General features: G+C 32.7%; 2 pseudogenes; one reads left to right on the forward strand and one right to left on the reverse strand.

The window, feature by feature from the left end:
* Positions 1-7,804: 7,804 nt before the first annotated feature.
* LOC145590658 (alkane hydroxylase MAH1 pseudogene) lies at positions 7,805-9,519 on the reverse strand (annotated as a pseudogene).
* Positions 9,520-17,157: 7,638 nt separating this feature from the next.
* Positions 17,158-18,465, forward strand: LOC145633221 (alkane hydroxylase MAH1 pseudogene; annotated as a pseudogene).
* The last annotated feature ends 4,250 nt before the right edge of the window (positions 18,466-22,715 follow it).

Below are 22,715 nucleotides of genomic sequence, written 5' to 3' on the forward strand. Positions count from 1 at the left end.
CCCATTTAACCTTAGCTCGCTGTTTCCAATAAAGAAATTCAACTTGGGCTTGAACTAAAACCTCCTTCCTTGCTGAAATAAATCTCATACGATCTGACTCAGCAGCCAAATTACTGGATAACGAGCAAATAGAAGTCTCTAACTTCCTCCAGTCTATACCCCACGATTTCTTATGAGCCACACACCAAGCCAATAACAAACGGCGAATATAATCCAATTGTCGACAAACCGAAAACATCTTAGACCCCTGGGCATTAACTTGCCAATTAGTACCAATAAGCAAGGAAACTTCCCGAAATAACAAACACCAATTCTCAATCCTATAAGGGCGCTTCCTATTTAAAGTAACTGGACTGTCACGCAAAATTATCGCCCCATGATCAGAGAATAAAATAGGTTGATGGATAAGCTCAGTCTCAGGAAAAGACTCTAACCATTTCCTAGAAGCATAAGCCTTGTCAAGCCTCTCGAAAATCGGGTTATCTAATTGGCCATTAGTCCAAGTATAAGGAGGACCCAAAAAAGGTACATCCATTAATTCCTCATTTAACTTCCAATTCACAAAATCCTGATGACCAGAAATATTAAATGACCCACCAACTTTGTCTGTCAAGTATTCAACTTGGTTAAAGTCTCCTATTAGAATGACATTGTCAACTGTCCCAAGAATAGTAGAAACCTCGCCCCAAACAGTACTACGATCAGAAATGTGAGGCGAACCATACACAAAAACTACATTCTTTAATACTTGACCAGGAACATGGATTTCACAAAAGATAACATTAGGTGAAACTGAAATAGGAACAACCTTAAGGGGAGCAAACCAAAAAACAACTAAACCTCCACTAAGCCCATTAGCATCCATACCACAAAACCCACTAAAAGCTAAAGAGGACAACTTTTGTACAGCAACAGTAACAGTAGAAATGGTTTCAACTAAAAACATAATATCAATACCATAAGAGCGGACTAATGAGGCAATATACGGAACTTTAGGGGAGTCCGCTGTTCCAAGACCCCTACAGTTCCAGGATGCCACATTCATGGAAACCTTGGTGGCCCAGACCGGGGAGCCACCGAGCCCTCAGAAACTAAACCTAAACCACTACCCAAATGATGGTGAATGGAAGACCCTCTACGTTTTTTAAAAGGGTTAAGACACTGCAAATAAGGAGATATATTACCTTCATCACCTAATTGTGACTGAGAAAACTTTTCCGCTGAAGCAGACCTTTTACAAGGACAAGTCACCTTAACCCCAGACCCTAACTTATCACAAATTTTTGCCACATTAAGGTTCAGTGATCTTTTACCCTTACCACCATCATGACCAGAAATCCCCGACTGCACAGAGTCCTCCAATTTATCATAATTACTATTCCCCTTACCGCTAACATTATCTGAAGCCGGTGAAGAAGCCGGGTGAATTGGCGACCAGTCCATCGGCACTACATTAGTAAAATTGGTTGATTTGGCTAAGGAATTCTCTAGGCCTATAACTAAACTATGATCCAATTGATAGGGTTGACAAGGAACCAACCCAATATTACCCAAGTTGTTAGAAAAAGCATCTGAATACTCCATGACACCCAGACTAAGGCCCATTTGTGAGTAGTTCAACAAATTATTAGCTTCCACATGAAATGATGAGCTAATAGAATGACTTGGGCCCATAGCCTCACTTTCCGTACTCTCCATCTTTCTACATACGTCAAATGAATCATCAAGCAATGGACCACGAAAAGAGTCACCCTCCTGGTCTTGGTTCAAAAAGTTCCCATTATTAGGTCGGTCCAAACTGGGGAGCAAGCCTTGATTATCATCTACTCGGCTGTTTGTGAATCCGGGATCCACAACAGAAATATGAGCATCAGATGGTGGCAAAAAATTAAAAGCTACTAACAAAGGGTCTGATACTATATTAGCTCTTAAGGCCCAATTAGTAGACTCCTGGCCTATTGAAGAAAAAGAATTCAATTCATTCAAAAGATAATGATCATCTTCCATGTGACCAGAAGAAGATAAAAGATGCCGCCAAAGACCATCTTCCTCCCTTGCTGACCCACGTGCAACCATCTTGCCACGTGGCCGTTTATTTAGCGGTCCACTCAAGTTACGCCAATAATCATCACTAGCACTTGGTAACAGAGGAAGCCCCATTCCGTCACCAACACGATCATCCGTCGGAATTTCGGAAGTGTTCACATCATCATGACAACCAAAACTAAGCTTGGTATTCCAGACCTTAGGAGACGGAAAAATACCACGCAAAGCATTTGTAAATAAACTAGTATCAGTCGGATCAAAGAACACTCGCAAGCCATTTTTGTGTAGCCTACGAAAGCGGTTATTAAGATGAAAGTTAATCGTATCTTGGGATTCATGACAAGTATTTCAACCATGTCCAACAAAACCACATTTTTTACAAAATCTAAAAATACCTTCATATTTAAAGTGAACCCAAGTAACTTTGTTTTCAGTTGTAGGAAAGTAACAACCCGCGATTAAAGGCAAATTTAAATTAACTAGAACCTTGACTCGAGGACAAGGAATAGAGAACTGATCGCTATCCTTCATGGTAATCTCACCAACATGAGATAGAACACCCGCCGCAACTTCTAGAGTTGAAAAACGGAAGGGAAGACCCTCAACCCCAACCCATAGCTCAACAAGGTGTAAATTCATATTAAGCGGAACTGACTAACTCGGAAGTCGTTGTAGAACCACTAAACTTCCCTTGATATGTACCCAGCCCCTGGAACCCAACTCGTCAGCATCTTTAACCGTGCGACAACAGAAAATCATGTCCCTACCATATGGGATGACCTGCACCGGAGCTCGAAGATGCCAGAATCTAAGAACTAACCTCTGAACTAACGAAACTGAAAAAACTCTCTCATCCCAAAACCGCCCTATAACACAACAATCCCAGTTGATAAACGACTCATCAGGAATTGAGGGAAGTGAAGAGATATCCTCACCTATGGGACGAGGGTATGCAAAGGAGGTGGAATTAAAATACTATGACATAGTTGCAAAAAGAGCACTGAGAAGTGTATAAACAAGTGAAAACTAAGGAACGAAATTTTGAGACTTTCTCTCACTAAGAACTTTCTCTCTCTAGAGAACAGGACGTTCATAACGCTCTCATGCACATTTAATAAAAAATGATATTACAATTCACTTTTACCATTCCGATATCCAATGATGAGCATAATTGATAATTTCACCCGATTAATAAAAAGTTATTGATAATTTCACTCGACTAATCAAAGTTATTGATAATAATTTAACTTGATTAATCAAAAGTTATTAAAAGGAGAGAAGAAGTACAAGCAAGCTAAGCGTGGAAAGCCCTTGACAAAATGACAACTTTAATTACTTCGTATCACAGAAATAATAGGATTACTTAAAAATGAGAAGAAATGGGTAAAGGATCCTCACCCTAAGAAAGTACAATTAGCACATATCGATTTGAATCATAAGGTTAATTACCGGATGAAGGCAAAGACATTTAATTTGTTTACAAGTGCATTAATAAGATGAGAGAAAAGAGGAACATTCTAAAGCCAAAACAATAAAGAAATAAATCTTAGATTAGAATGAATCAATAGATAGTATATATGAAATACTATAAACTCATTGATACATTTTAATGATAAATTTTTTTAATAATATAATTTTCAACAAGATCACAAACAATGGAACAATATCGATGCGTCAGTGCGTCATGATTTGAAAATGAATTTTCGGCGTAACCAAGGTGCTCAATTGTATTCTCCACATGAACCCTAAGGTTAACACACCACTTTCACACAAATATGATTTTGGGTGGAAGGTTTGAGTTAAGTAACTTATGCCCAATAGAGAATGTGTTTAGACTATTGTGCTTGATATATTTTTCAAGTGTAAAACTAAGGAGAAAGCAAAAAGCTTCTTCTATTTATTGAGAAACATGAAAGAACATAGAAGAAGAATCCCAAGCATCAAGGGAGGTGAATAATCACCTTAAACATCCTCTTAAATGGGGGGTTATGAGCTGAGAGTTACTTATCAAGAGAATAATGGTGATGATTAATCACACTAAACATCCGTTTAAATTGGGGTTATAAGAATTACTCAAGAAATTACATGGTGTCACATCATTTGCCTAGTCATGATGACACGTGGAGAGATCATGTTTTCCCATTGAGTTTTAATATATACTTCCTCCGTTTTTTTTAGTTGACACCGTTTGACATTTAGGGCCTGTTCTCATTGACTGAATTCAGTTGAACTGAAGTGAACTGAAATGAATATTTTATAAGAGAAGGAACTTAAGAGCTGAACTGAATTGAATTTCAACGTATGAGAACAGGCCCTTACACTATTCACACAACACACTTTGACTCGCTTTTGTGGTTTATAGATATGATAAAACATATTCATGTGGGGTCTTGTTTGAATTGTTTCAATGTGTATTTTATTAATTTTCACTTTTTAAATTTTTATAATGTTAATAATTAGAGATATCAATTGTTAAAAACATACGCTAGCAAGCGTGATTGTAGAATGGTGTCAAATTAAAAAAAAAAAAAAAAAAGAGGAAATATATGTGTGTGTATGTGTGTGTGTGTAAAGGAGGGATCCAGTACAAACTCCTCCTTATATAAGAACCCTTTCTTATGGAAGAACACCTTATGTTCTAAAAATTTATTTTCCTATGTTTTAAATTTTTTTCTGCTTATGTTCTAAATTTTTTCTAATATTCTAAATATTTCCTACTTATGTTCCAAATTATGTCTTATGTTCTAAATTTTTTTTAGCTTATGTTCTAAATTTGTTCATATGTTCTAAATTATTATTTCAATCTATGTTCTAAACTTTTTCCTATGTTCTAAGTTATGTTATAAATTTTTTCCTATGTTATAAATTATTTTTTCAATTTATGTTCTAAATTATTTTTCTTATGTTCTAAATTTGCGTTTGCTTATGTTCTAAAGTTTTGCTATGTTTTAATTTTTTTTCCTATGTTCTAAACTTTTTCTGCTTATGTTCTAAAAATTTTCCTATGTTCTAAATTTTTTTCTATGCTCTAAACATAAACTCCTCAAAATTACAAAAATGTCATTACTAAAATATCATTTTAGATGGTTAGATCAAAACTAATATAGGGCAGAGATTGATTTTTAATATAAGATTGAGTTCTTATATAGAGGAGGGTTCTTATATGAGTCCCTCTCTCTCTCTCAAAAAATATCTTTTGTAAAAATATTTTACGTTCTCTCAAAAAACCTACCTATCTTTCATTATTTGTTAGAAATAAAATGTTACTTTTCCTAAAGAAATCTATAACTAATACTAAATAAATAGTAACACTATCCCCAAACTGTACACATGCCACTCTCAAAAAAATCTCTGCTTAAATAAAATTGATAGCATAATTTTCTATACATTAAACCTGTTTTTAATTCTTTAACTAGAGTTTAGCTCGGGCTATGCCAATTAAAAAAAATGAATATGGATCCATGAAATGATAAAAGAACATTTATCATAATATGAACGATAAAATCTAAAGAACATATTCCATTCCAATAAAAAAAAAATGAATATATGGATCCACAATATGATAAAAGAAAATTTATCATAATATAAAGAACAACATCTTCTACCTCTAAAAAAAAAAAAAAACAAAAACAAAATATATGTAGTAATCAATTGCATCATCATTAAGAGATTCTTTGGAATTGGAACAATAAAATCAACTCCATAATTACATTGAATCACTTCGAAATTTAAATTTTAATATGATTTCTCTATCTATGTGGATTCAATTTCTCTCTTGTAACAAAAAAGAATGAAATTCTATTCACCAAAGTATTTCATTAATATGAAATGTAAATAATAAATGAATTTCATAAATCAAGGTGTATAAATAACAAACCAATCTCTTAAATCAAGGAGGAAAACGTTTTGAATTTTTTTTTGCTCATGTACTTAGTATTTATGTGCAATGTTTTGTGTGCATTTTTTTTAGAAACACTTAGTATTTTGATCAGGTTTACCATGCTCATGGTACACCCGAGTGTATGATGAAATTTCAAGAAAATTGAATCAAATAAAAACAACTTATAAGCAAAGTTATGATTGTTAGTTGTTGCTTAGCTTATTATTGTACATTCTTCATACACTGCCTATTTCATATTGTTGTGATTTATATATCGCCTTATTTGGCAATTGACGAGGGAGTATATCTATATGTTTGTGTACCCAAAAGTGAAAAATGTAAGAAGTGAGGGCCTAATTGTGTGGTTAATTCCTCAAAATGTAGTTTTAATGAAACTTATAACAAGAACAATAAGAAATTAAAGAGAAGGGGATGGAATAAGTGAAAAATGAATAAGTAAGTGTCATTGTTATGAAACAAACAATATAAAAAAATGAGTAATTTTTTTTTGTGAATTGAAAGCGCATATATAAGTACTAGTTTACCGAGACTACATTAATAAGTAGGGCTGTTCATTACCGGGTACCCGAAGAGGCGGGTACCCGCCTTTGCGGGTAGTCAATTACTCGGCCCACGACCCGACCCGCGAAAGGCGGGTACCCGGTAATCGGGTACCCGATTTTTGCGGGTCGGGTCACGGGTACCCGATTAAACATTTAAACAACTTTAAATTTTCCAAAAAAAATGAAATTAATTAAATATCTTCAACTCTACCACTACGTATATTAGCTTGTTGAAAGAAGTAAAATGAAGTACCAATATGGCAGTATTATTACAATCAATTTCACCCATTATTCCCAAAAAGAAAAAAAAAATCTCGTAAATCAAATACTCGGGCGTATCTCACTTTCCTCAGCCACCACTCAATACTCCAGCCTATCTCCACCTTATCTCTCCCCCCGTCGTCGTAGTTGTTGGCTTAACAATGGCTAGCAATTTCAAACAAAACCAGATTACCTACTCCCACAAAAAAAAAACGCGACTGATGTTGAGGGACTGACGGAGCGAGATCGGTGGTCGCCTGAGAGGAGGACGGTGGTAGCCTAGGATGGAGGACGATGGTCGTCGCTTGAGAGGGAGGACGATGGTTGTCGCTTGAGACAGAGGACGGTGGTCGTCGCCTAAGAGGGAGCATTTGAATATTTGAGAGAGGGGAGAGGAGAGAGGAGAGAGGAGAGAAAGGAGGGGTGAGAATGTGAGATGCGGCTACTCACAAGCCCATTATGAGTAACCCTAATTCCCTTAAGGAGTAAAGGGAATTCTAGATTTCCAGCCAAGAAAAAGGCATAAAAAAGATATCGGGTATTTAGCGGGTACCCGCCACACTCAAAGGGCGGCCCATTACCCGACCCGCAAATCTGATATTTTAACGGGTCGGGTACCCGACCCGCAAAAATGGAAAAAAATTAAAATACCCGTCGGGTACTTTGCGGGTCGGCGGGTCAGCGGGTCGGGTCAAACGGGTCGGGTATTTTTGAACACCCCTATTAATAAGTACGGAATAAATTGATTGTTAACTTCAATTAAGGGTCGTGTTCTTTTCATCTAAACTTGATAATTTGTTATTAGATCAAATTAGACATGATTATATCAGACTTTAGACATTTTAACACAGAGGGAGTGATTAATTATTCTCGCTTTAAAATAAACGCAATTTATGTGAGAATTTACCTCATACCCATGTGGCCGTGTAAATAATAAATTCACATAACAATGATACATAATGCGTAGCAAAATAATCGTAAAATACAAAGCAGCATGAATTGAACAATACAATATGATCATATATATAGAGAAGACACTTTTACCACGAAATAATACTTGTATAATCTATAAAATCTTGAAATTTTCGCTATATCACATACAACAATGGTGTAACAAAAATGGAACGCAGTAATTAATTATAAATTGAACACATATTTTTGCGTCACTTGTGCTTGAACGTACTAATTTTGAGAACGACGAATGATCTTAACCTTAAATCCATGTTTCATACGAAGAGTTATAGAAATATTGAGGACAAGAGGTTGTCCTTCGTCTACAGGCTGTATTTCATAGAGCCGAATGATGTAGGCAGCTACAATCTTCATTTGCGTGTAAACCATCTGCTTTCCCATGCAAGACCTTGGTCCTGCGCCAAACACCGCAAACTTGTAGGATGGCTCATGTTTAATCATCCCTCCTTCTGTTATCCATCTTTCGGGCTTGAACTCGTTGCAATCATCTCCCCATATCGATTTCATCCTTCCCATGGAATGTGTGTTGAAGAAGATTTCCGTACCTGGATTCACTCGATGACCACTAGGAAGGATGTCGGGCTCAATTGGTGACTTGTGATTGTATACTAAGGCAGGATAGAGTCTTAGTGTTTCACATATTGTAGCATGAAGATATGTTAGTTGGCCGCTAAGCTCTTTAAAATTGCTTAGAAACCTATCATAGTTATTGTTCACTTGTATCATCATCGCGTCTAGTTCTATTCTAATCTTGTGAGTAATTTGAGGGTTTTTCGAGAGAAGGTAAAAAAAAAAGTTCAACTCAGTACTTGTTGTCTCTCCCCCAGCTACGAAAAAATTCGAAATTGTATCCCTTAAAAATTTATCATTATTATTATGCTTCATTGATTTTATAGTATTTTCTTCGGCATCCATAAATAAGGTCAATAGATCTACTGTACTTACCTCTATTTCGTTATCCTTTTTCTTATATGTTCCTCTCCTCCTTTGTTCTTTCTTCTTATCTATGCACTTATAAATAAAGTCATCAAAGATTTTCCATGCTTGCTTGTGCTTTTTCTCTAATCCTATATTCAACCACCTTTGGAACTTCCACATGCTTGTTGGCAAAAGATGACGAGTGAAAATACTGTGTTCGAGGTCGGCCACATCCTTTAAGAGTGGAAAATCAGGCAAATCGATTGAAAGAGACCGCGGGTCATGGTCCATCATGATCAAACACATTATATCATGAATGAACCTTAAGAACACGTCTTGTAGGTCAATCTCAATATTGTGCCTAGAAACATGGTCAAAGAATGGGATGAGCCCATACTCGACTTTATTTTGTATTCTATTGATCAAAGAGTGGAGGAATTGAGGATGGTGGAGAAACGAATGAGCTACATTTCGATGGTAACTCCATATTTCAGAATCCGAATTAAGGATCCCATCTCCAAGGGCATCAAACTTTTCATTGAATTTGGAACCCTTAACAAAAGATCCAAATTTTTTGCTATATATGTGGTTAAGGTTGGCAGGATCAACGGTAGCTAGAATGTTCATGTTAGCAAACCAAGGGCCTTTAAAATGGAAGGTCATGTTAGAATTTTTGTAAAATTCAACAAAAAAGTCATGAATATTATCGAAATTTATTAGGAGTGCAGGAAGCATCCCAACTAGGGGCCAATTAGTTGGGAGCCCATTTTTGTTGCGAAAAAAATAGCATAAGATTACAAATAAAGAAAGGAAAAATGTATTGATTAACAAGTAATACCCCATTAAGAATGTTAGTTGATGGGAATATGTTGATTTATATGAAAGTTTGGATTGTTTGTTAATTGTACGTGAAAATGTATGTGCTATTTATAGTAAGAAAAAAGAATATACTCGAGGAAGGAATAGAATATACTTCCTTCGTGTTTACATAAGTGAAATGTTTTGACTTTTTACACTATTTATCAACTTCACTTTGACTAATATTTGTAGTTTATATATAAGAATAAATTATAAAATTGTGAGTATTTGTTTGAACATTTCAATAAGTCATTTATTATTGTTATAGCTTTTACTTACTAATAATTAAATATATTTATAACTTAAAGTGTTGGATTCGAGAGAGTAATGATCTAGATTCTTCTCTCCCCATTCCACAATGACGTTTCTGTTTACATAAGTCAATACAAGTATTTGTAAATCTTTAACCGCAAATATCTTTAATCTCACACAAGCAAAAATTATAAAGGTTAGATATTAACAAAGTACTCATCAAAACAAATCAAATTCGACCCCATATGATTAAGAAAAAAATAAGGGTAATGATATATATAGCCCTTAAGGGTATGTATAAGCATTAAATATACTTTCTAAAATGGAATTAAGTTGGGAATTCATAATAAAATTATGCGCAAAACGGTGTGATTAATGTTAATCTATTCTTAATATTTCCTTTTTTAGCCCCTTATAAATAGCCCTTAGGGCAATGTTTATCATTTTTCAAAAAATAAATAAATAAAAATTCGACCCCATAAGACAATATTTGTTCTTATAGATTGTGACAAATTTAGAATACAAATTTGTTTTTAAAAGTCAAAAGATTCCATACAAGGACGTCATTGTAGAATGGAGATATTAGAATATAATGGTATATTGTAGGCCCCATGGAAAATTAATTGGAATAAATGGAATGTATTCTCCATTTCTCCAATAATAAGTCCGTATAAAAGGAAAAATGAAAATGATAATCGAGTGTAATAATGGTAATTGTAGTTTTCTTATATAAATCTTGTATGTGCCTAGTCACACGGTGTGGCCATATTATACTAAAAGAGTAATCTTATATGCATGTATGAATAACCTTTTTTTTTTTTGTAAGAATAGCCCCATGTTAAAGTAACCCAAATTCATTATACGAGTAAAATCAAGTAATTTAGAAATAAATAACTTTATCTGTTCATTCGAGTAACCCCTATATATTCTTTTGTTTTAAAAAATAAAGGAATAATTCCAATTATTAAATAGAGTAACCATTTTTTCTCAATTAAGTAGCCTACATATACGTTAAGGTAACCTCATTTGCTCATCACCATAACCCATATTACTTAATTAATTGCCTTATATGTGATTATGTGAAGTTGTCACACCACGTGACTAGCCAAATATAAGAATTTGTGTATTTACTGGGTGAGTAATCGTACAAAGATAAGATATGAAACTAACAATCATATCCTAAGATAAGATGGAAAACTAAAAAATTTTAATCTTAATTTCTAATCATATATATTTATTGAAATTTTTATGTTACACCCAGGTGCACCATGCGCATAGTGCACCCGGAAGAACATGACAAATATATATAAAGAACACGGGAAAAAGAAAGAGCATTACAAACATTTGCAAAGAAAATAAGCATAATATGTTCTTTAAGCTTGTTTTATATATCATTATGTTCTTTGGGTATCAAATATATGTTCTTTACAATATAAAATATATTCTTTAATATGTATATCAAAATGTTTTTTGTGTTTCAATAATACAAAGTATGTTCTTTTTACTTAAATAATATATTCTTCTATGCTCATGTTCATTTGTTCCTTTACATACTTTTAGGTTCTATATTTTTTTATCCTTATAATCAAGTGTGTAAGTGTTTTACTACTTCTGTTTCAACTTTTTACAAAGTATTTAATTAACACCGCAAAATATTTCAAAAAAAAATGGATTTTACACCACTTAATGGATTCGGTCCAGAATTCATTAACTAGGGTCCACAATGTCAGCTATATGTTGTCATGTTATTGGTTTAAAAAAAAGTACAAAAATATTTTAAAACCCTAATAAATCTAACCTAGCCACCCCACCACCACCACCGACACCTCTTTCCCATCTGTTATGGGTGACCACCGGTCCACCGCTGACTACCCCACCTCTAGCACACTCCCTCCCCAGCCTACTTACCGAAAATTATTTTGATAACATAATTTCGAATGAATTGAATTGGAAAATATCTCATACTAATGCCTTTTTTTTTTCTGATAAATGAGAATTTATGGTCAAAGTTGATGATCTTTGGATCCAAAAGAGAAAATGGAGCAATTATCATATTTACTCTTTTAGTTTTTAAATTGAATTTTCTTTTTTATTTGACAACAAAATTGTTAAAATATACTTTCTCTATTTTCTTTTAAATGCACACACCTATTTTGCACGTACTTTGAGAAAAAAAATTAAGTTATGTAAAGGGACAACTTAATCAAAATAATTTATACATGTAGTTCTTAAAGAATAATTGTCAGGAACTACTTGCATGCTTAACATGTCAATTTGTTAACAACTACTCGCTAAAAGTATTTATAAAAACTCTACCTCCCAAATTTAAAAAGTTTGAGTAGCACTACCCTTTTCCATTTTCATGCAAATAATTCTGGCGAATGGGGCCTATTTGTTATTTTCCTCCAAGAAAAATCCTCACCCTCGTATATATTAACCGATCCTTCTATTCTTCACAAAATAACTCAACTCAAAACCAATTTTTTGTGAAAACCAACTCGTTTTTCTTTCTTTAATTGACGATTTCCACAAAGATTTGGTTTTTGGATTGAGTTTTTGAAAAAAAAGAGCTAAAGATTGATTTATATACACGAGGGTAACTATGTTTTTTGGAGGAAAAATAATAAATAGGCCCCACTCACCGAAATTAGTTGCCAAAAACTGAAAAGGGTAGTGCTACCTAATGTTTTTAAATTTGAACGGTAGTTTTTTTGATGAATTTTTTTTGCGAGTAGTTGTTCATAAATTGATCCGTTAAGCGAGGAGTTTTTGACAATTTTTCAAGTTTTTAGGACTTGTTCTCTTCATCTTAATTTCAGTTCAGTTAAGTTACTCATTTTCTTCTCTCATGAACAATTCAGTCTAGTTCAGTAAATCAAACCAAATCTTTAATCTGTCTCTAAATCTGGTATTGAAATTATTTTTATAAAATACTATAATCAACTTTTTATAAATCGTGCCAAAAAGATGTGTTGTCAATAAAAGAATACTGTTAATGTAATTTTTCTCCGTATCTGTTACTTAGGGGTTGTTTGGTTGACAAATAAAAGCATGGAAAGTTGAAAATCCTCGGAATTGAAATTCTTTGACATTATGTTTGGGAAGATAGATTTCATTTCAAATGCATCATTTGAATTATGGAATTTGAGTATTTCAAATGACATGGTTTACCTTGTCATTTGAAATCCTTACCTTCATGGGTTATTACTTGATAGTTGTATAATTTGGGCAAATTCCTCATTTGAAATTCTTGGACATCCAAACACTATAATTGTCCCAATTCCGGAATTTCAAATGAAATTCTAGAATCCAAACACACCATGAAGTTGTTTGGTTGACAAATTCATGGAAATGGGAAGTAGAAATTCCCATGAATTTCCACTTCCCACAAAATGGGGAAAGTTAATTACCAAGGGGAACCTAGGTAACTGGAACTTCTCATTGGAACTTCAATTTCATGGGAAATCAATTTTTAGAATTTCCACTTCTCTTATTTCACCAAACACTTTTTAAAATTTCTGAATAAGTTCAATTTCATGGGAAATCAATTTTCTAAGAAATTTGCAATTCCTACATTCAACCAAACGAGGCGTTAATGTGTCACAAGGCCACACGTTACACAAACCAAATCAACAGTCGCACATCGGCACATGCTTTCAGCACTTCTCAGTTCTCATAATCAATACTGACAATACATGATGAAATCTAAGTTAGATTTTGGCGGGGTCATTATTGGACTAAAATATGCAAGAACTTTAATTACTTACCTAATACTTCGTTTGTCATTAAATTGCCGCAAAAATCCTACGAAATACGAAGATGTATTAAGGAAAGTTATACTTCCTTCGTTCTAAATTAGACGTAAAAAAAATGATACTCCCTCCGTTTTATAATGTTAGTCCCATATATAATCAATTACATAAAATAAGAAAAGAAATATATTTGGAATCTAACATTAAAGTATAACATAATTCATAATTAGTTTACCTTATTTAACTTTTTTGATTTTTTATTAGGAAAACACAAGCCATAATTGCATAATTTAAGATAAAAACTTCCTTACTTAGAGTCATGTCATAAATCCACAATCAATTAACTCCAAAAAAATCAAGTTATAAATGAAATATATTCAATATGAGTAGATCTTTTTAAAACGCCCAAAATAGTATATGGGACTAACATTATGAAACAGACGGAGTACGTTATTTTAATCACGTTTATCAACATAAAAAAGTTTAGTACCTATCTAAAATACCCAACTTTGATTTTTGATAACAAAATCTATATTTTTAGATTTTTGGTAATAATAAAATAAAATTTTAAACAGGTACCAAAAATCAATATAGGGTATTTTGGTGGTACCAAAGGTTAAAAATTTTCTAAAAAATAATAAAAATTAAACTTTAATCAAGTACATAATGAAATAAATTTATCCCACATTATTGTGTTTATCTATTCCTATAAATCACAAATATTAGTCAAAACAAAGTTAATGAATAGTGTCAATAGTCAAAACGTGTTATCTAATTTTTTGTCAAAAGTTAAAACGGAGGAAGTATATTATAAGATTCCTATTCCTATTCCTCTATTTTTTTAAGCTATCGAGACAACTAAAATTGTATTGTCCATGAATTTCAACTTCTCCATGTTTTTTGGTTAACCAAGCAAACACATACGAAGTATTACTGATCATGTAGCTTATTATCCTACGAGATATGTAATAACAGATTGTTTGGATAAAGAAAAGGGAAGGAAAAGAAGGGGATGGAGGAGAAGAGGAGGGGAGGGTAAGGGAGGGGAGGTAAAAAGATGAGTTTTCGTTCCAAATCTCTCCATTGTTGGAATGATTAATTTCCTACAATTTAATCCTTCCATTTCTCTCCCCTTCAATTTCCTCCCTTCCTCATTTGCTATCCAAATGAAAGATATTCCATCTCTCCATTTCTCTTCCCTTCTTTTCCCTCCATTTCCTTCTATCCAAAAACACCGTAAATATCCTACTTTATAGGTTGCTTTTTACTTATATTAAAGTTGGAAATAGGACAACTTTTTACTTGGCTTTTTAATTTATATATATATATATATATATATATATATATATATATATATATAATTTGATTTTAGTGGTAATGTTTTTTTGATATCAAGCAGACTTAATACAAAAATGTTTAATTTGTTTGATAATTTTTATTATTATAATTTTTTGTTAATCTTTGGATGTCTTGGAAAATTTTTAGGGTAAAACGTGTAGTTGAAGAAGATTATTTTTTTTTTCCCCTTTTTGAATGGTTCGGTCAGCGAGATCGCTGCACACCATTTGCTTAATTTGGATTATGGATTAATGAGTATTTTGCTTAGTATGGGTTTTGATTGAAGTATTAATGAGTATAAGTTATGTACAAATTTTTTGCAAGTATGAGATACTTGTATTGTTATAAATATTACAAGTAGAGGAATTGCATTTTTGTTTAATTGAAATTATATGTATTAAAAATGAACATATTTTTTTTTAAAGGGACCATTTAATTAAAATAGGTGGTCTTAGTTTTTGCAACCATCTATTTAAAAGAGGTCTCAGTTTTTCAAAAATTGAGACCATCTACTTTAAATAAGTGGTCTCGGTTTTTGAAAAGCTGAGACTATCTATTTTAAATAAGTGATATCAGTTTTACAAAAATTCAGGCCATCTATTTTGAATAAGTGATCTCAGTTTTTGAAAAATGGAGACCTCTATTTTAACTAAGTGGTCTCAGTTTTTAAAATAAGAGACCACTTTTGATGAATTGGTCTTTTCAGCCAAAGACACTTCTTAGCTGGAGACCACACTTAAAATGGGTTTTTTTGGATATTTTGAGATGATCTCTTTGGACAATTTAATAGTAGTGTTGAGACTGTTGACAAAGATTTATATAAATACAGAGTATAATTAATTAAATGTCGTAAAAAATATTTTTAAAAAGTTAATATTATGAAATTTTATAATATATAATATACAATTTATATAACAACATACACCATTCAAAATTAAAATATGTTGTTAATTTATCCATTACAAAAAAAAAGGGTCAAAGTTACTAGTATACTAGGTTAGTCCCGTGCGATGTACGGATTTAGCAATAAAATATTTGATTATATATATTACTCCGTAGAAAACATGATGTTATATATTCTATTTAAATTCATAATTAAAAAAATTAAAAAAAAAAAGATAGCATTAGTGTTTAGTGGTTAATATAGGAGGTAAGAAGGAAAAATGAAAGAGCTACCATCAATTCCGTACTAATTTTTTTCTCTATAAGAAAATTGTGTTGCTAGTCAATTTAATAAAAAAAATTTAAGTTTTTATGAAAATGTATAATTCATTTAGCTTTTCCAGACATTAGCTTTATCTTGAAAAAAAAACACCCTTAAAAAGGATGATGTAACTAATAGTTTTGGCGGGAATTTTTCCAATAAAAAGTTGACACATAGACAGCAATGATGTCAGCGGTTTCTACTTTAGTTATAGTTATAGATAGATATATGAATATTGAAAAAAACATCAAAACTAACATGTCAATTATGGGCATAGAGGGAATCACTGTGTATTTAGCTAACTTAAAAAATAATTAAAATAGGGGTCCCCCCCCCCCTACCTAAAAGGAAAGCATACCATTTGAATTTCATCTATGTTAGGAAAATTTTTCCTCCGATATTTTTTATTTGCAATTTTGGAATATTTTATATCTCTCAAATAACACCTTAAAGTTGCAACTAAAAAAAAAAAATCAGAGGTAGTATAAATTAAAAAAAATATTATTATAACATTACCAAACATCACATGTAAGGGCCTGTTCACATTTACTGAACTGATCTGAATTATACTGAACTGAACTGAACTGATTGGAGCTAAACTGAATTGAATTGAAATGAATTGAACTGAGCTGAAATGAATGTTTTATGAGAGGGGGAAATTAGAAGTTGAAGTGAACTGAACTGATTGGAGCTGAACTGAACTGAACTGAAATTAAGTAAATGTGAACAAGCCCTAAGTGTCCTACGTTGATAAAAGAAAAGATAATAAAACACTTTAAAAAGCTAAGGGACTAGTCCTCCTATTGCTTTACACTTTTAGGTATCGTAGATTCATATCAAAATATATATTTATACTTCAATAGATTGGAATCTCTTTGAACTTGTGAGATAGACTAACCATGAAAATCCCTCTAACGGAATTTAAGGAATGAATTTCTACCATTTCATATACAAATCAATTTTTAAAAGGAAATCAATTTTTTAAAGGGAAAGAGAACCCTAGCATATACAATATTTTTCTATATAAAGAACTCTTTCACATAAAATGAAACATAAGCCCATTTAAACTCTCCCACCAAACCTAAGAAAGAAGTATAATTTCTTAGCAAACAAATGACATACTTAACTATCTTTACTTTGTTCATTTCCTTGGTTATCTTTTGCTACTTTTTCCGGAACAAAAATGGTCTCCCAACTAATTGGCCTCTTGTTGGGATGTTTCCTGCACTCTTAAAAAAATTTCACAGAGTCAATGACTTTTTCATTGAATTCGTTGAGAAATCATCTCAACTAACGTTTCAATTTAAGGCCTCTTGGTTCAGCAACATGAACTTAATAATTACCGTTGATCCTTCAAACATTAACCATGTGTTTAGCAAGAGCTTCGGAAATTATATCAAAGGCCCTAAATTTAACGAAAAATTCGATGTTGTTGGAGATGGGATCTTTAACGCGGATTCTAGTTTGTGGCAGTACCATCGAAGATTGGCTCATTCTTTCTTCGGTCATCCCAAATTCAGTTTAGTTTTTACGGCCAAAGTTTGGGAAGAGGTGCATAGTAGACTCATCCCATTGCTCGATAATGTCTCTAAACATGGTGTTGAAATCGACTTGCAAGATGTGTTTAAAAGGTTTTCTTATGATAATGTATGTAACATTCTCATGGACTATGACCCTAAATTTCTCTCACTCGATTTGCCACCTATTCCACTCTCCCAAGCCGTGGTTGATATAGAAGATGTAGTTTTTCGGCGTCATGTTATGCCAACATCTTTGTGGAAATTTTTAAGATGGTTGGGTGTAGGAGAAGAGAAATACCAAAAAGATTGCCAGATTGTTCGCGATTTCATTAACAAGATCATAGCTATGAAAAGAGAAGAAAGAAAAGTATTCGAAATTCCTAAAGAAGAAAGTGAGGTAATATTTGACAACTTATTGACAATATATATGAATGATGTAGAAAACCCCACAACTCCAATAAATAGTAATAATGGTGATAGTTTTTTAAGGGACTCGTTTTTGAATTTTTTCATAGCAGGAGGAGATACAACTAGTGTTGCTTTTTCTTGGTTATTTTATCTTCTTACCAAGAATCCCTTTGTCACTAATAAGATTAGAGAGGAATTAAATTATGTAATGGTAGAAAAAGACGATGATAATAATAATAATGATGATGATGATTTTTTAAGGAAGTTTACTAAGCACAAAAATGAGCTAGTATATCTTCATGGAGCAATATGTGAAACAATAAGATTATATCCTCCAGTACCATTCAACCACAAGAATTCAGTTGCATCGGACATCCTTCCTAGTGGTCATCAAGTGAAACCGGATATGCAAGTCGTGTTCGACGTGTATGCCCAAGGAAGGACGAAATCAATTTGGGGAGATGTAACGAGTTTAAGCCCGAGAGATGGATAACGGAACGAGGAACCATTAAAATCGAGCCATCGAACAAGTTTTTGGCTTTTGGGGCAGGGCCGAGGATTTGTCAAGGAAAGGACATGGCTTTAACCCAAATAAAGATTGTAGTTGCTGCCATTATCCGAAGGTATGATATAGTAGCTGTCCAAGGACATCAAGTTATTCCTGATATCTCCATTAACCTTCAAATGAAGCATGGTTTTAAGGTTCAAGTGCGTGATTGTTGAACATGGACAAAGAATTTGATGTATTGTTGTTTTGTATTGTGAATTTGCATTTTTGTGAATTTTTTTTTTTTTATTTTTTATTTTAATAAATATATGTGTTGCCAACCCAAATCATTGACATTTTGGGTCTAGCACTTTGTTGTTGCTGTTGTTTGTAATAAATGTGTTATGGAAATAAAATGACTTTATTTTTTGAATTAAAATGACTTTCTAAGGGTTCATTTGGCATTGCTGTGGTTTTCTTTTTTTTGGTTTTTTGTTGTATAAAAGCATATGATATATGTCACATAATGAATCAAAAATTATTTAAACTTATTAGAATCATAATAATTTTGAAAATTGAAAACAAAAAAGTGGAAACACCTTTTTCTTGTTTCCTGTTTTTGGTTTTTAGTTTTTAAAAAAAACAGGAAACTAAAAACCAAAAATGATGTCAAACAAGCCCAAGTGTGCCTATTAGTTTTTATCCAATTAAAACATATTTATAGGTACATGTTAACATCATCATGAATTATTGAATTACAGGTTATATATGCGTGTATAAGTATGAACTTTTAGTGTCATATGTAACTCCTAACACTACAATATACAATAATATCTCCTCCCTCCGTGTTTATTTTAAGTGTTATACTTATCAAATCCGATCGTGTTTTAATAAGTGTTACACTTCCTTTTTTGGCAAAAACCTAAATTAAAATATTATATCTATCTCATCTCATGGCCCCAGCCCAAAGTCCAAATCCACTACTACTTTTTTATTTTTTATTATATCTCTCCTCTCACATTCATTACTTTTCAATAAACTATCAGCCCCACTATCTTTCTTTTACAATTTTTTAATACTCCAACTACCCCACTTACCTTTTATTTTATTTAAGTCAATTAAATTGTCTACAACTATGTGTCGGTCAAACTGTAACACTTAAAAACCACGGAGGGAGTACTATTCTTATGTATAAGACTGACGGGTGGTCCATACTGAGTAGTTAGTGGCTAAGTTCCAAAAAAGGGTAATTCAAGGGAGGATTATCCATGATAAAGACTAATTCCCCTTGTGAGGAGGGTTTCCTAATATTTTATCTTTTCTTACAATTTAAAATAAATAAAAAATTAAAAAAAAAAAAAAAATCCATGACAAAGACCAACGGTGTGGCCAGCAGGATCACAAGAAACACCATTGCTAACGCCATCTCTATGTAGATGTTGTAAATGCTATACATCTAGAGAAGCGAAAAAGCATGTTTACTATATGTTCATCTTCAGCGGTGCAGCATGAAATTAGTCTTAAAACGACCATGAAAACTAGGATTTGAACGTGATTTATTATTAGTTGGCTATAGACCTGGAAATCCTGACCCAATCCGAACGACCCGACCCGTGACCCGAAATTGGTCCGAAAATGTAAACCCAAAATTAACCTGACCCGACCCATACTCAACCTGAAGTGGAGTTGACCGACCTATACCTGGCCCAAAGTGACCCGACCCGATCTTAACGTGAATTGATTGACTCGAACAGAATCAAAACCCGAAGCTACCCGAAGTATACCGGAAATGACCTAACCTATAATTAACAAGTATTCAAAATGACCTAACTGATTTAGAGCAATTACTTTACCCGAATAAACACTTATCGAAAATTAAATAAATATTATAGTCTTGTGTATAAGACTGTTGGAATGTGCGTGTAATTTAGTACTCGTAGTTCGTAACGAGTTCCACTTGATTAGGAACAGTTGTTATAGTGATCATACATATGAAACAATATAGTCTTGTGTATATAGTACTATTGGAATTGTTTAATGAACATATTATTAATATTCAATTGTTATACTTTATACTTATTGATAATTACTTCGTGTAATATATTATTGGTCAAATTTCTACATCGATAGAGATGAAGATTGATTGGACCTAAATTGACACGGCCCGAAGACTGATCTGACCCGAACTCGACCCGAATTGACGCGACCCAAACTGACCAGGATATTGATTGATCCGAAATTGACCCAATCTGAATTGACATGACCCGTATCCGACCCGAACGATCCATTAGCCAGGTCTAGTTGGCTATAATGATGTTTATCCAATTAATAGTATTAATTAAATGTATCATTGTAACACCCCCGAATCTCCCTCTATAAAAATACTAGTATAATACGTATAATTATACTGTAGAGATAGTCTTAGGCGTATTACCGCCGTGTGATTACGCAAGGCTACTCAAACTTACTAAATAAATCAATACTTTGCAGCGGAAACTTCAAAACTCTTATTTATTAATAATAACCATAAATATAAACTAATGTCATGAGTACTCAAATTAAATACAAGACCAAAACTCCTAATTTAGTTGAAACTAAATCCCGAGACTCCAATGCATCACTTATTTACTCCACCTGAAAATAAACACTGCTTACCATTACGGTAAACAGGGGAACCAAAACAAATAAGAAGTACGGGTTAGCAAAACTATACTAAGTACGATAAGTGCAAGATAATTAAACTTAATTTATTTGCAAACATGCTTTTGAAATCAATTCCAATAATTAATCCAATAATTCCAAACTCATGATTCAAAACCGGTTCTCAATATTCCAGTATCAATAATCAATAAAACCAATACCAATTATTTTAAAACCAATTCCTCATAATAAAAACCAATTCCTCATAATAAAATCAATTAACCAATTCCTCTCCCAAGTGTGCACACCCCCCAAGCTATTCTCCTTATGTTACAAGACTATTCTTGGGGAAAGACCCGGTCATACAAACTCCATGGCCTTATCAATAAACCAAATCCGCATAGTGGGACTACTAACATGCTTATAAAACATAAATAATAAATTTAGTTCAATGATTCAATAAATCCTTTTTTAAATCCAATAATTCCAATAATTCAAACTCTTTTATTAAATTCAACATGCTTCTAATATCAAACCTTTTTAAAACATGAATAATAATTTTAATCATTCAAAACATGATATAAAATTAATGCCTCAATCTAATTATTATAACCAATCATTTAAACATACTTTTATTTCATAAATCATAATTCAATTTAATTCAAACATCACAAAATCATTCAAACATGCTTATTCAACCAATCACTTTCAAGGTATCTAGCCACCTAACGTACCTTGATCCTTGCTTAGCCAAAAACACCTCAAAAGAACCCTCAAGTAGCTTGATCAAAAACACCCTACAAATAAATATAACCTTAATCAATATAAGGTTAACAGTACAAATAATCACAAATAATTAAATTAAAACCTCCCAACTATATGTACATGAACCTTAAAATTATTTTCTCAAGAACATAATTAAAATCTGATTTTTAATTAATTAAAACATTTATTATAATTTTATAAATTCCCCTAAATAATTAATTAAATAAGAGGAAAGGAGAAGAGAAAATAAAAACCAGAGAAGAGAAGAGCAAGGAGGTGGCTGCCATGGCTGGCGGTGGTCGGAGGTGGCGGTAGGTGGCGCCAGGAGTGGTGGCTGGGGTTCGGTGGTGGCGCAAGGGAGGAGAAAGAAAATAAAGAAATGGAGAAAATAAAAGAAGAAAAAATGATGAGAGAATTTGAGAGAAAATTATGAGAATTGTGTGAGTGTTTGATCATGAAATAAAGGGGTATTTATAGGCTATCATGTGTATGAATTATGGTAGGAAAATGTAGGAAGAATTATGGTAAGTAGGGTTTAAGGGGTTACTTGGAGAGGTGAATAAAAGAATTAAGGAAAGTTTTGATATTAAGGTGATTGTGTATAATTGAATATGGAAGGTATGTATGTCATGAAAAATATTAAGGAAATTGGAATTACTTGGGGAATAATTAATAAGAATGAATGGCAAGAAAATATGATGGTTAGATATTAAAAAGACGGAGAATTAGAATTGAGGAAAATTAGAGATTTTAAGGAGATAATTAAAAATACAAATTACCAAAACAATTTTGAGAAAATCCACTTGGGGTGGCGGAAAATTTTGAGCTTTTCTAAGCTCATATTCTCGACC

This window comes from Chenopodium album, chromosome 1 (assembly GCF_948465745.1).
Source record: "Chenopodium album chromosome 1, dcCheAlbu1.1, whole genome shotgun sequence".
In the NCBI taxonomy this organism is placed as follows: domain Eukaryota; kingdom Viridiplantae; phylum Streptophyta; class Magnoliopsida; order Caryophyllales; family Amaranthaceae; genus Chenopodium; species Chenopodium album.